This window comes from Cricetulus griseus, chromosome 5 (assembly GCF_003668045.3).
Source record: "Cricetulus griseus strain 17A/GY chromosome 5, alternate assembly CriGri-PICRH-1.0, whole genome shotgun sequence".
Taxonomy (NCBI): Eukaryota; Metazoa; Chordata; class Mammalia; order Rodentia; family Cricetidae; genus Cricetulus; species Cricetulus griseus.
The window spans coordinates 110,914,340-110,928,240 of NC_048598.1; the positions used below are offsets into that span (position 1 = coordinate 110,914,340).

The 13,901-nt window shown below is 38.3% G+C and overlaps 2 long non-coding RNA genes across 11 annotated transcripts in view; both read right to left on the minus strand.

Moving 5' to 3' along the window:
• Positions 1 to 13,901, minus strand: part of LOC103162863 — a 60,217-nt gene that overhangs the window by 21,928 nt on the left and 24,388 nt on the right. For 7 of the 10 annotated variants that reach the window (XR_004770214.1, XR_004770215.1, XR_004770220.1 and 4 more), the window contains 2 exons: positions 12,249 to 12,352; positions 8,308 to 8,364 (listed from right to left, as the gene is read on the minus strand). This is a non-coding gene — a long non-coding RNA (uncharacterized LOC103162863). The remainder of the gene's footprint in view (positions 1 to 8,307; positions 8,365 to 12,248; positions 12,353 to 13,901) is intronic. The other 3 variants (XR_004770216.1, XR_004770217.1, XR_004770213.1) reach the window with 1 other exon arrangement.
• LOC118238873 lies at positions 2,643 to 7,151 on the minus strand. Its single transcript, XR_004770221.1, has 3 exons — positions 7,102 to 7,151; positions 5,586 to 5,699; positions 2,643 to 5,157 (listed from the first exon to the last, which is right to left on the minus strand). It is a non-coding gene; the product is annotated as an uncharacterized LOC118238873 (long non-coding RNA).

The window sequence follows — 13,901 nt, forward strand, 5'->3', positions numbered from 1 at the left end:
CTTGCTATGTCACTTCCAGCCTGGATCACCACTTCTCGACTACATCTCCCAGAATTCTCTTTGACTCCTAGTTCCATCTAACTTTCTGTCTCATTGGCCAAGAAGTATTTTATTCAACAATCAATAAGATAAACATACACAGAAGTACTTTCTCTATCATCTCCTCTATTCTGTCTAAATAAAAAGAAGGGTAACTTATCTTTTATAATAACTGAAGAAAACTATAACCTTAACTATCTGTCTTCAACTCTATCAAAGACTACAGAAGGATAATATATAAACTCTAGAATTGACAGAGACATCTGCTACCTGGACAGTCACCCAAAGTTCCTCTGTAACATTGGGGCATCCATCTTCAGCCTATAGGCCATAGTGTATCTAGCACACTTCTCCATTTTAACATGGAACCCTTCAGTACTCTCTTGTTTTGTAAATTTAGTAGTCACTTTCTTGTGGGTCCTGTATGTCCAGCTTATAACAAACTGCAACAAAGAGTCCAGGCAAAAGCAGTATCTTACCCAAATGGCTAATCTAGCCATGATGAAAGCAAACTCCATCTGGATCTGTCTTTATCATCCTAGGAGTGCCGAGTCTAAACTCCAGAAGCCCTGGGACGGTGCGAGCCTATGGAAGCTGCTCTGATGCCTCTCATCGGCCCGACAGGGCAGGCTATGGCGGCAGGATTCCCTCTTTCTCTGGGAAACTTGGGGCATGGAGTCATCCCACTCCTCCTAGTAGTACTACTAGAAAGCATGTGAGCACTGGTTACTCTCTACAATCTTAAAAGTGAGTAATATATAGTTCATCTGAGTTCACACATGTTTGCCCAATTTGGGCAAAATGTGTTCTATCATAATGTATATAGATACCATTAGTGTACATGTCACTATTCAGAATAGGTCAAGTTTTTTTAAATATCTATTCGCTTTGATTATTCTTCTAGCTCATATTGTAGAATCAGCTCCTGCATGAGAAGGAAATAGACTTTTCAGTAGATATGATTACAAAAAACCATAGACATGTCCTGGGCACCATATTAACAGCATTTCTGGTTTCCCATGAAGACTCACAACTCTGAGCAGTACTGACAAACTTCTCTCTGATTATATAAGTAGCTGAATCTAAGCTCATATTTTCTCTGCAAAGAACTCCAGTTGTGTCTTATAAAACACCTCCATTTTCAACAAAGAATTTCACTGGTTTATGATCTTCAAGTAAATTTACTTACACAGACCTTTCAATACCTGAGAGTTCTGTCACCTGTTCCTGGATGTTACCCTTTTTGGGTGGTGATTTCATGATGAGCTGGAAGTCACTGTTTCATGTTCTTCTTGTTCAAAGACACATAAGATAATGAGTGCTTTGTTTTCAGAACCCACTAAATAACGGTGCATTTCTGAGAATGAAATCTAGAATGAGTGACTCTTAACATTTAATTATACTTAAGCATATTAGAAGCCAGGAGTGAAGTCAGTGTACTTCTGCCTACAAACATCAGTCTTACTGTCTTCTCCAACTAATTGAGGGGAACTGTTCTCAGGAGTTTGAGCTACTTAATTTTCATCTACTGCATGATTTCTGTGGAATTTCAAAAATTTATTTTTATAATTAATACACAACTTTGTTTTGAGTCATGTTAGTATAAACATGTTTCTTGGGTATTTTAGAGGCATATTCTATTCAATTTTATTTAGTTGTTGCTCAAACATATTCTCCACTATAGTTACTCTTCATAGGTTTATATTGGTGCTTCTAGAAGTTACAGTCTTTTAAATACTAATCTCAATGTCATGTACAGGATAACTCCCTTTGAGATGTTTGGCCAGAGAGATTCCAAAATAAAAAAGGAAAAAGGCTACTGCCATTGACCTTTGTTATAAACCAAAACTCAGTGGTAAGAATGTATTGTTGAAGATATTATACACTCTGCAAGCACAAAGAAATCAAGTTGGAACTGAACTAAAAAGTCAGGATTGCTGAAACTCACAGTGTGCATACTGTATTCATAGTGACTGATGGGTGCTATGCAGACTTCTTAGGAGAGAAAATATATCAGTGATCACTCTAAGCTGTAATCCATGAGAGCTGCAATACTGATCCTCCTGGTGAATTATGCCCTTTTGTGTAACAGTGCCACAGCTTTAAGGTATAATTTTGGAGTTAGATTGGATGATATGATAAATATATGGTGATGTAATCTACCTGGTCAAAAGTCTTAGGGTTGTGAAGGTTATGGTCCCAGGCAGGGAAATGCTATTGTTATTTCTGTAAATTGACACATTATCAAACTGTCTTCTAATAATTTATGCTTATACGCTCAAACTAAGGTCACTATCAGACCCAGGTAGGGAAGTTCATTTTTTTGCAGTGTTAATGCAAAAAATGTAATTTGGTTACATTTTCCCATCTGGTCAAAGTACTGAGGATAATAATTATTGGGGGTTATGCCCTTAATGGGACATTTATATGATAGCTCTTCTCCTAGACAGGACAGAGTAGACAATGTGGTAGAGTGAATTCAGGAGCCCAAAGATGGGGAGAAATCCAATTAAATACTACCATACATCTATGACATTGCTGTTGCAATCATTAATACAAAGTAGCAATAGATGTAGGCACAGGATTAGAGCATCTAACATTCCATCACAGGTAGAGGGCATGTCCTTGATGCCATATCCTTTCCTACAGAGATATTGACTGCTAAAATTTGCTAGATGAGTTAGCATTTTATTTAATGGGATAGCAATATGGAATAGTACCATGAATTAGAGAGCTAAAAATTAGTTCAAGGGCAGTCTAGGTTACATTTTAATCTCAAGCTAGCTAAATTATACGAAAATAACAAATGAATTAAAGGATCAGGTTAGTACTTGGTTGAAGCCAGACTGATGTCTTTAGCATTGATATTCTTGAGCAGAGTAGAACCATAAGAGGCAAGAAGTGAAGCAAAAGTAGACATCATGGGTAGCTTGGAAGAATGTCAATTTGCACAAACTGAAAAAAAAGTCACATTTGGGGAGTGATACACTTTTTATTAAAGTGAAATTCTCATGAAAAGGAGACCCTTCAGGAAATGCAGAGATGAGTTCTTTTCTTTTGGGGGTGGAAGAAATTATCTGCCTAGAAGTGAGATGTTAATGTCCAAATTGTTCTTTTTGTTTATTTTCTGGAATCTTCACTTTTGAAGATTTTCTCAGACATACAGAATATATTTTTGTCATGCAGACATACTGTTAAGCACAACAAATTATTTAGCAAAGACTCATAACTTACTAAACCCCACCTAACATTCAATATCATGTGAAAATAAGGAGAGTTCTGTAAACATTTCTGGTCTTGAAGCAGAGTAACTCTAAGAAGGAAAATCAGTCTTCAGACCTGGGGATTTGGGTCAGTTGGTTGAATCATCTTTCATGAATTTGATCCTTACTACCACAAAAACTAGTAACTGGAACAATGTATTCTCTAGAGGTAGAGACAGAAAGAGCTGAAGTTCAAAGTCATTTTTGTTGGCTTTATAGTACATAAATTGGGGAGCAGTCTGAGCTCCATGAGGCGTGGTCAAAAAAGACAAAGTAGAGGGGGAAAAGAAGTAGAAAGTGGAAGAGAAGAACAGGAAGAGGAAGAGGAGAGGGAACCTTAAGACAGGAGCAGGAGATGAAAATTAAACTTTGAGAAGACCAATTCTTAGGAGCTGGTGTTTAATATAAAAATTCCCTTAACGTATTTTTCTTTGAAGACATGTCTCTATAGATAAAAGTGACTCAAAGAGGACAATTTATTTTTTCTCTACTGTATATTTCACTGTTTTCTTAAATGAACATAATGGTATTTCATAGATGCCTTCCCAACAAAAAAGTAAATTATTCCAGTTTGGGGGCCAACCATATATTATTGTTACCTTTCTGGCATTGTCTCAACCACCTGTGCACCTTTCCAAGTTTTCATTTCTAGTAACCCTGGCAGTCTTTTTATATGATTAATAAAGTCAGGCAAAGCAAACTCAGTGCTTTAGGGATATAAGAATAGGAGAAAATTAGAGAGGAAAATACATATGGAAAAAATAATACCAGACTGTTATTCTAGTAAATGGTCACATTTGTTTTCAATAGAGTTCTGAATTTAGTGTGCAAGATTGAAATTTGACTTTTCTTCGAAGTCAGTCTCAACACAGCAAAGAATGGAAGAAGTTATTGAAGGATACAATGAATATCCGGAACAAAGCAGCACTCAGATATGAGCAATTTCTAAGACATTACTTAGGTTAATTTGGTTACATTTTTCTCAAGGGTAAAATAAACATAGTAATAATTGCCATGGCCTGGCATAGAATATCTTTAATAAAAAAAAAACACTACTTTTTAAAAACTTCTACCATTACAGGTAATGCCACTGTTATTTTAGTCAAATCTGGTTTCCATTGGAGCCCCAGGCTGTGTGATCAATAACCCCTGAAAACAAAGGTAGGGCCCAGTGTCTGTGACCCTAAAAGAATAAAAATTGTGATGAGAGATTCCAGAGAAACTGCTCTCATGTGACACTTGCTACTTGTTCCTCTTTTTAAGCATTTATTCCTGCTCATGATTGGAGCAATACTCAGCAATCACAAATGAAACGATCCCTTGACATAGCATAAAACCAAGAGGGAAAAGCACTTTCAGTTTTTGTTTTTAAAAATCTCTTTAAAGACGCTTTTATGGCTGCATTTCAAATATGAAGCAACTCAGCTTACAAAACACTGCACATATTTCATGATTCCTCTCTGCGGACCAGGATGCAGAGTCAAGTTTAGCTGCACATATTGGCATCAGAACTTTGGCACATGGCACTTGAATTTCCAGACCTTTAGCTAACCGGTATTTTCATCTAGTTTCTGATGGTAGTTTGGGAAAAGACAATGTCAAGAAATAACCAGCCAGAAGAACTGGGATGTCTGATTGTAGGCATTCTCCTTTCTGTTTTCCCCAGATCCAATCCTCCAGATTCATCTCCATCTCCACAGCAGAACACCCTCCCATGCCAGCCACAGCTGCTGTCTCACCACTGTCTCCTGTGGATCACACATATCTTCCCTTTCTAACCTCATTCAGCCCATTTGTTGTTTTTTTCCCAAACCGGAACTCCAGTGGGTTCTCCCTGCTCACCCACAGGCTACACCTGCAGAAAAACCAGGCAGGCTGCCTTCAGACTTTCTTTTTCTCTTCCCCCATCCACCCCCCAGTTATTCCCAGCCCTGCAGCAGAGCACTCCTAGCAATCATCCGGCTTCCCCTTCTGTTGCCCATGATTCACACAGATCTTCCTCCTAACCTTCCTCCCCTGACTTGTTGCCTTGTCTCAGACCCCCACCCCACCCCAGCAGGCATCCCCTCCTTATACAAGGGCCTCTCCTCCAAGGTGAACACGTTGCCTGAAGGGGGAGCTACACCTGTCCTACTGCTCTGAGAGTCCCCTCCCCAGTCTTATCCCCAGTTTGGTAACCAGAAATCTATTGCAGTCTCCCTTTCCTATCTGACACTATCCCCAACCTTGCAAAAAAAGATCTTCTCCCCAACCTTTATTCCCCAAATCATACCATTATCATACCATTCCAGCCTCCAACACCAACAGACATTCACTGTGAACACACCAGCATAGCAGAACAAGGGAAACAGCTGCCAACTCTAGTAGGCATCTTCCAGACAATCCACAAGGCCACATCTGCCAACAAAACAAGTAGATTTCTCACAGACATTCTCTTCTTTCTGTGTTCTCCCAATTCTGATCCTCCAGTCTCTATCCCAGCTCTCCAGCAGAACACTCTTGACAACCACCCATTCTCCACTCCTGTCTCCTGAGGATCCCATAGATCTTCCCCCTTCTAACCTGCATCCCTCTGCGTGTTTCTTTGTCCCAGACCCCAATCCCAGCAGCCCCCCCACACCGGCAAAACCAAGGGTTTCTCCTTCCAGGGAAACACATAGGCTGAAAGTTGACACACACTCATCCTGCTGCTCCTGAGAATCAACCCCAACCCAGTTCCATCCATAGCAGGAAATCTGCTGTGATCTTCACTTCCTCTCTGATTTCCATCCCTAAAGGATCACAAAGACCTTCTTCTCCAACATCCCTCCATCTCCCATCACAGCATCCCAGTATTCAACACTATCAGACATTTCCTGTGAGCACACCAATTGTGCAGCCCAGGAAAACAACAACACACGGCATCACACTCTGAAAATCCAGGAAAGAAACAGAAACTAAGGAACAAAGCTCCCACCCAACAAAGACAACTATAATCTTTCCAACTCAGATGCTTAGATGCCAGAGTGTAAACAAAATCAATAACAACCAGTGCTGTGTGTTTGTACTGGAGCCCAGCTACCATACCTCAGAAGGTCCTACCTATTCCAATGTAGCTGAAACACAAGAAAAAGACCTTAAAACCAACTATATGAAGATGATAGGGGATTTTAAAGAGGAAATGAACAAATCAATAAATAATTCCTTTAAAAAAAGTCCAAGAAAACACAAACCAAAAAATTGAAGGAATGGAATAAAACTCTCCCAGATCTGAAAATAGAAATAGAATTGTTGTGCCCAATGTCTGCACCCTCAAACCGCCAAGAGATAAGACCCCATGCAAAAGCAAGGAGTATTTTTCTTTATTAGAATATATTTTATTAGTTAAATTAGGAACAAGCCTGTTTCACATGTCAATCCCTTCTCCTTCTCCCTCTCCCTCCCCTTACCTCACCTCTCCTACCCCACCCTGACCTACCCCCCCATCCATCCTGCACTCCCCAGGCAGGGTAGGGTCCTCAACAGGGGCTCCTCAAAGTCCACTACCTCATCCTGGGCTGGGCCTAGGCCCTTCCCCATGTGTCCAGGGCCAGAGTGTATCCCTTCACGTGGGATGGACTCTCAAAGTCCCTTCTTACACCAGGGAAAAATGCTAATCCACTACCAGGGGCCTCCTAGAGCGTAGAGGCCTCCTCATTGACATCCATGGTCAGGGGTCTAGATCAGTCCTCTACTGGCCTCCCAGACAGCATCTGGGTTCGATGCATCCCCCCTTGTTCAGGCCAACTGTTTCTGTGGGTTTCTCCAACCTGGTACTGACCCCTTCGATCTTCCTTCCTCCCTCTCAGCAACTAAGTTCCAGAGTTCAGTGTGTATCTGTGGATGTCTGCCTCTGCTTCCATCAGCCACTGGATGAGGGCTCTAGGATAGCATAAAAAGTAGTCATCAATCTCATTTTAGGGGAAGAGCGTTTAGGTTATCCTCTCCACCATTGCCTGGATTGTCAGTTCATGTCATGCAAGGAGTCTTTTTAATTATGAGTTAACTCTGGTCCTCCGACAATCTGACACAGCGGTGGAGTAGGAGGGACCCAGAGGTGCAGTGTAGCAGGGCATATAATGGGGGTAGAGCAAGGGGGTGTCTGCGGGTCTGCTAGTTGCATAGTAACGGTCTCACAATTGGTACACCTCTGGGCTGGGAACCTACCCTGAGTTGACTTGTCAGCTGCAGCTGCCTCATACCAAGTTGATGCAGAAGCAAGCCTCTTCCCCTTTGTATCAAGGTTGAACAAGGTAACCCACCATAGGGAATGGGTTCCAAAAAGCCAGTTCATGCACCCAAGATAAGTCCTGGTCCCACTGCCACCCCCTCAACAGATCAAACCTCATAACTGTAACACACATTTAGAGGGCCTAGTTTGGTACCATGCAGTTTCCACAGCTGTGATTCCAAAGTCCTTGAGCTCCTACTAACTCAGATCAGCTGTCTTTGTGGTTTTCCCCATCATGATCTTGATCCACCTTGCTTATTTAATCCCTCTTCTCTATTCAACTAAACTCTAGGTGCTCAGCCCAGTGCTTGCCTGTGGGTCACTGCATCTGCTTCCATCATTTACTAGATGTAGGGTCTATTATAGCAATTATGGTAGTCACTAATCTGATTATAAGGGAAGGACAGTTCAGGCATCCTCTCCACTATTGCTAGGAGTCTTATCTGGAGTCATTCTTGTGGATTCCTGAGAATTTCTCTACCACAAGGTTGCTTCCTAATCCCATAAAGGCTCCCTTTACCGAGATATATGCCCCTCTTCCAATTGGTCACCTTTACACTCATATTCCCATTCCCGGCACTCTCCTCAACCCCCTCCCTGATTATCCAGGAAATCTTAGCTATTTTCTCTTCCTGGGGCTCTCTGCATGTGTCTTTCTCAGGGTCCTCCTTTTTACCTAGATTCTCTGTAGTTGTGGATTGTAAGGTGGTAATTCTTTTCTTTACATTTAATGTCCAATTATGAGTGCGTACTTACCATGTTCGGCTTTTGGGGTCTGGATTACTTCACTCAGGATGGTTCATGACAAAATACCTGGAGAGATTAGGGATGAAAATGATGTACCCAAACATAATAATGCCAATTTTCAGCAAGCCTATAGCCAAGATCAAATTAAATGGAGAAAAATTCAAAGCAATTTCACTAAAATCAGAAACAACAAAAACTTGTCTACTCTTTCCATATCTATTCAATATACTAAAAAGTTTTAGCTAGAGAAATAAGACAACTGAAGAATATCATGTGGATACAAATTGGAAAGGTGTAATTCAATGTATTGTTGTTTGCAGAAGATATAATAACATGCATAAGTGATCTTAAGAATTCTACCAGCTGATAAATTCTCTCAGCAAAGTAACTGGATGCAAGATTAACTGAAAGAAAAATCAGTATCCATTTATATACAAATTGACTAAAGGAGAATTTAGGGAAACAACACCCTTAGACATAGACTGAAATGATGGGAGGTGGTGGCACACACCTTTAATCCTAGCAATTGGGAGGCATAGGCAGGAAGATCTTTGTGAATTCAAGGCCAGCCTGTTCTTCAAAGTGAGTTCCAGGACAGCTAGAACAGAGAAACCTTATCTCGAAAAAACAAAGAAAGAAAGAAAGGGAAGAAAGAAAGAAAATAAAGAAGAAGTAACCTCAAATAATATAAAATTACTTTGGGTAACTCTATGCAAGCAATAAAAGACTTATAGACTTGTATAATAAAAATTTCAGATCTTTGAAGAAAGAAAATGGTCAAAATATCAGAAAATAGAAAGATCCTCCATGCTTATGGTTGGTAAGATTAACATTGTAAAAACAGTCATTCTACCAAAAGCAACTTGCAGAGTCAATGAAATTCCCATCAAGATTCTAACACAGTTCTTTATAGACTTTGAGGGGACAATTCTTGTCTACATAAGAAAAAAAATCCTGATAGCTAAAACAATCCTGAACAATAAAATATCTGATGGCTTTATCACCATTTTTGATTTCAAGTGGTATTACAGCAAGAAATTGGCATAAAAGTACACATTGATCAATGGAATTATGTAGAAGGCACAGACATAAATCCACATACATGTATACACCAGATATTTGATAAAGAAGCCAGAAATACACATTGGACAAAGGCAGCATCTACAACAAAGTGTGCTGGTCAAACAATATCTGAACGCAATGAGATCCTTATCTATCTCCCGAAAAAAAGCTCAAGTCCAAGTGAATAAATATCTCAACATAAAGCCAGACACAGTGCACAGGAGATGCTGGTTCACCAATCCTGTAGATACTCTAATCAACAATTAATAAATGGTACTTCATAAAAATTGAATGTTTCTGTTAGGCAAAAGACACTATCATTCTGACAAAATGACAGCCTACACAATGGAAAAAGACTTTCATCAACTCCAAATGTGTCAGAATGTTAGTTTCCAAAATGTATAAAAATCTCAAAACCTATGTGTCAGCAAACCAAATAATCCAATTTAAAATGGGGCACAGACCTACAAAAGAGCATTTTAAATAGAGGAAACTCACATTTCAACATACTTATCAATTAGGGAACTGCAAATCAAAACTACTTTGATATTCCATCTTACAACTACCACCCAACATTTCTGCTTATTTGCATCTTCAAGAATGACTTGCATCAGTAAATATAATCCAGTCTACCTGCATAAAATTTAGTTTTTTCTTTTTAGCTTTTTAAAATTGTAAACATTTTAAAAATATTTGAGATTATAATGTAAATACATTTCTCTCTTTCTTTTCCTCCCTCCAAACTCTCCCATGTTCTCTTCTCTACTCTCCTTAACATTTAAAGCTTTTTTTTCAATAATTGTATTGATCACACTGTGACTCATTTTCTTATAAATTGTGTTTCACTGTCATTGTACCCCTCCATTTACTCATTCAAACAGGTGAGCATGCTAATAGTATTTACCTATTAATGCTATTGTGGAAAATGATTTGCTGAACATTAGCATATAGTACAATGTTTGCATTTGATAAATGTAAGCTATTCACATCACTATATATAGCCTTATGGTCATCCTAAGTATTGTCCACACAATTTTCTGCTTTATTAAAATAAATTTTAATATCTATAATACATGGGAGGTTAATGTTCTGGCAGAGTTAACCTTTATTATCTTCAGAATACTGCCTCTAAAAATAAAGCCGAGTGATATGAAAGCTGTTGCTGTGCTGATCTGTCCTGTGTTACCAACAACATGATTTTATAAATGGATCTTATTTCTTATGCCTTCTGCATTCCTGAGTGCTAGTTAAAAACAAAACAAACAACAAAAAAAAAACATGTCATGCCAAAGATGAATGCTGTCAGATACAGAAGGGAATAAAAAAAATGCCACAAGTCTGAGGAGTCTATGTTGGACAATTTCCATAATAATCATCAAATATTTCCCCACTTAAAATAGCAGGCATACATCCTGCCAACCTTTTCTATAGTAGTTAGTGCCAAATATATGTATTGGTTTTGTAATGTAAAATGTGGAAACTTGGAAACCAAGTACCCTGAGCCAACTCTGGGAAGATTACATGTGATGTTCATGGAGACTGGTTAACACTAATATGACAAAGTAATATACTTCTTCCTTCAGGATTAACTTTGACCAGGTATGGCCTACTGTGGAAGAAGCAGAGAAGTTACATATTGAGAATCACCCACAAGTTCATGCCTTCAGGACTAATGCTTAAAGAAAATTATCTATATTGATAATTTAAATAATGTTGCCTTGTTTGGACATTAAAGTATTTTATGAACAGGTAAATAAGAAAAATACAATGGATAAAAATAAGAGTTACACAAATATATATATATATATATATATATATATATGTATATATACATATATATATATATTTACCATGTTTTACATAAAAGCATAAACATAGACTTTGAACTTCAGTAGTTGTTATCTTAATCAAGACTGAGGTTGCTATAAAACAGCCTTTGAACAGTGTAAATATGTATTGCTCTCATTGGTAATAAAAAGCTGATTGTCCAATAGCTAGGCAGGATATTTGGGACAGACAGGATGCTGGGAAGAACAAGGGAAGAGTCAGCAGACTCATCACCCAGACATGGAGAGGAAATGGGAGGTGCAAGATGACAGAGATGTAGATTAATAATCATGGGTTCATTCAAGTTGTAAGAGGTAGCTTGTGATAAGCCTGAGATATAGGCTGAGCATTTATAATTAATAGTAAGTCTCTACATTTCTTTGAAAGCTGCTGCCAGGATAGGAAAATTCTACAAATATGAGGTAAAATGTCATTGAGATTTTATCCAGTATCTTGCTCTTCAATTAAATTTTGCTCTTACCCAATGACTGCTCTTAAGTTGTTCATTAACTTTGTGAAAAAGTATCATCATAACCCAAGTGATTATCCTGGAGGAACGGAACTGGCCTGGCATATGATCTTCTATGTACAGGATTACTGTTACAATCTGAGTAACTGATTTATTAGAAGTACATTTATTGGTACATCTCCTTTCTTTTGAGTCAGTGTAACATTGCAATTTAATTTGCATTATATTCCCTTACATATTTAGAATAAAGGTGTTGACTTTCCTGGGGAAAAGAATCTTACTTTTGCCCATAAAGCAAGTTCCCACCAGTGATGTCACAGGCCTTTAACTCCAGCACTCAGGTGGCAGATGCCTGAGTTAAAGACCAGCTTTTATAAGACAGCCAGAGCTACACAGAGAAAACCTATCTCAACCCCTCATGCCAAACAAAACAAAATAAAAAAAAATAATCAAATAAGCACAAAATGAAACACAACAAAAAACCCTTTATAAGCAAACTCATATTCTTTATTACATATATTTTAATGGTATAATTTAGCTGTTGTAACTTAAGAACATCCATGCAATTAATGTTTGCTCCTTCTAGAGATACCTTTACAGAAATTAATGCCTGACAGTTGATTGAAGGAAGACCCATCAGATGAATTACAGTGATGAAGAACTATGAAGACTTTAAATTGTCCATTCCATTGGCATCTACAATTAAGGTGACAGAAATCTTGTTCATAATTTTATCTATATCTAGTTATACAAATTGTACTCCACAGGCTTCATCCTATTTGCCATGGATTTTGCTAGAGCAAGTGAAATAAAAAAAATTCCCTTCTGTTCAAATAGTTAAAACAAACAAACAATGGCATTCCATGATCCAAGAAAATTATAAGACACCCAGGATTCATTTTCTGTAGATAAAAATTTTGTACAAGACATTAACACTCATAGCCTTATGAATTGTCTGTCACTTGTCCTGTGTCCCAAACACAAAACTGAGCAGAGCAGTTGTCACAGAGAATATATTATTCGCACATCTTAAATATTTACCATCTGAAACTACATTAAAAAAAAAGTTACGTATAGGCCACTAAAACTGTGTTAAAATTAGACCAGGTCTTTGAATTGTGACATGCTAGACATACAAATTCTTTGAGTTGCTTATCTTAATAGAGGCAAAATTTTGGGGAGACTCCGTAAAACATTTATAGTAAAATGATAATAGAAAATTATAAAACAAATGATGACATTTCATTTGATTTATATGTCCATTTGAGACAGTTAATCTAATCAATGATAATTTTGTCAAGAATTTCCACAAAATAATATTTAATTAAATTTCCTGTTTGTATGGACAGCACAAAAATGTGAAAGAGAAAAATCTTTTATTTTACCAGATTTAAATCAGTAATTCATCTCAGCAAAATTATTGCTATCCTGATCTTTACAAAGAATCTGAAATTTATGGAGTGAAATGTATATAAAGGTTAGCTTCACCTTTTCACTTCAGACATGATGACAGATATATGTGTTCCTGTAGTCAGTGTGGGGGGCATTTTTAATATATGCCATAAATGTCCATGAAGAAGAGTACCAAAGGGCCTTACTTGTCCCTGATGCCTCTATAATTTCTCAGATTAGTAAAACTGTCAGTTTTCAAGTGACCAGTTTAGAAATAAATCACTGGAAGAAGGGAATTTTGCATACGGCTGAGGGCATGTATGTGTGTCTTTAAGAGGGTAAAGAACTCTGTGTGCAGACAATTGAAGGAAGTTCCTGAAAGCCTGGATGTAGATGCCCAGGGGCCTGCTAGCATGAGCAGACAGACATCCTGGCCTTCCTGGCACAGTCATGGCCTTTCCTATGACATCCCAATTTACAGAATGATGGTACATTTGTCAAAGTGCCAATTTTCCAGCCCAAGACTGTTTGTCTGTTCTGGACAAAGGGAAGCACCTGGGGCATGCCAGTTTTAATAGCTTGGCTGGCTCCTGAGGTGGCTTGTGACCAAAGATGATGTGGATGACACTGCCTTTTACTTAAGGCCTTGTGATAGAAGTGGTGGTGATGGTCACAAAGTGAGAAAAAGATAGGGTGTGAAAACAAAAGGAAAAAAGAGAGAGAAAAGATTTCCTGAGTAACCATAAAAGAGGTCAAAATTTGAGGGCTAAGAACTCATCAGTGGGTCAGAAGTGACCCCTAGTGGGTTCTGCAGCTTTTTCCTGCTTAGCTAAATTGGTCTCTCGAGGGGTGT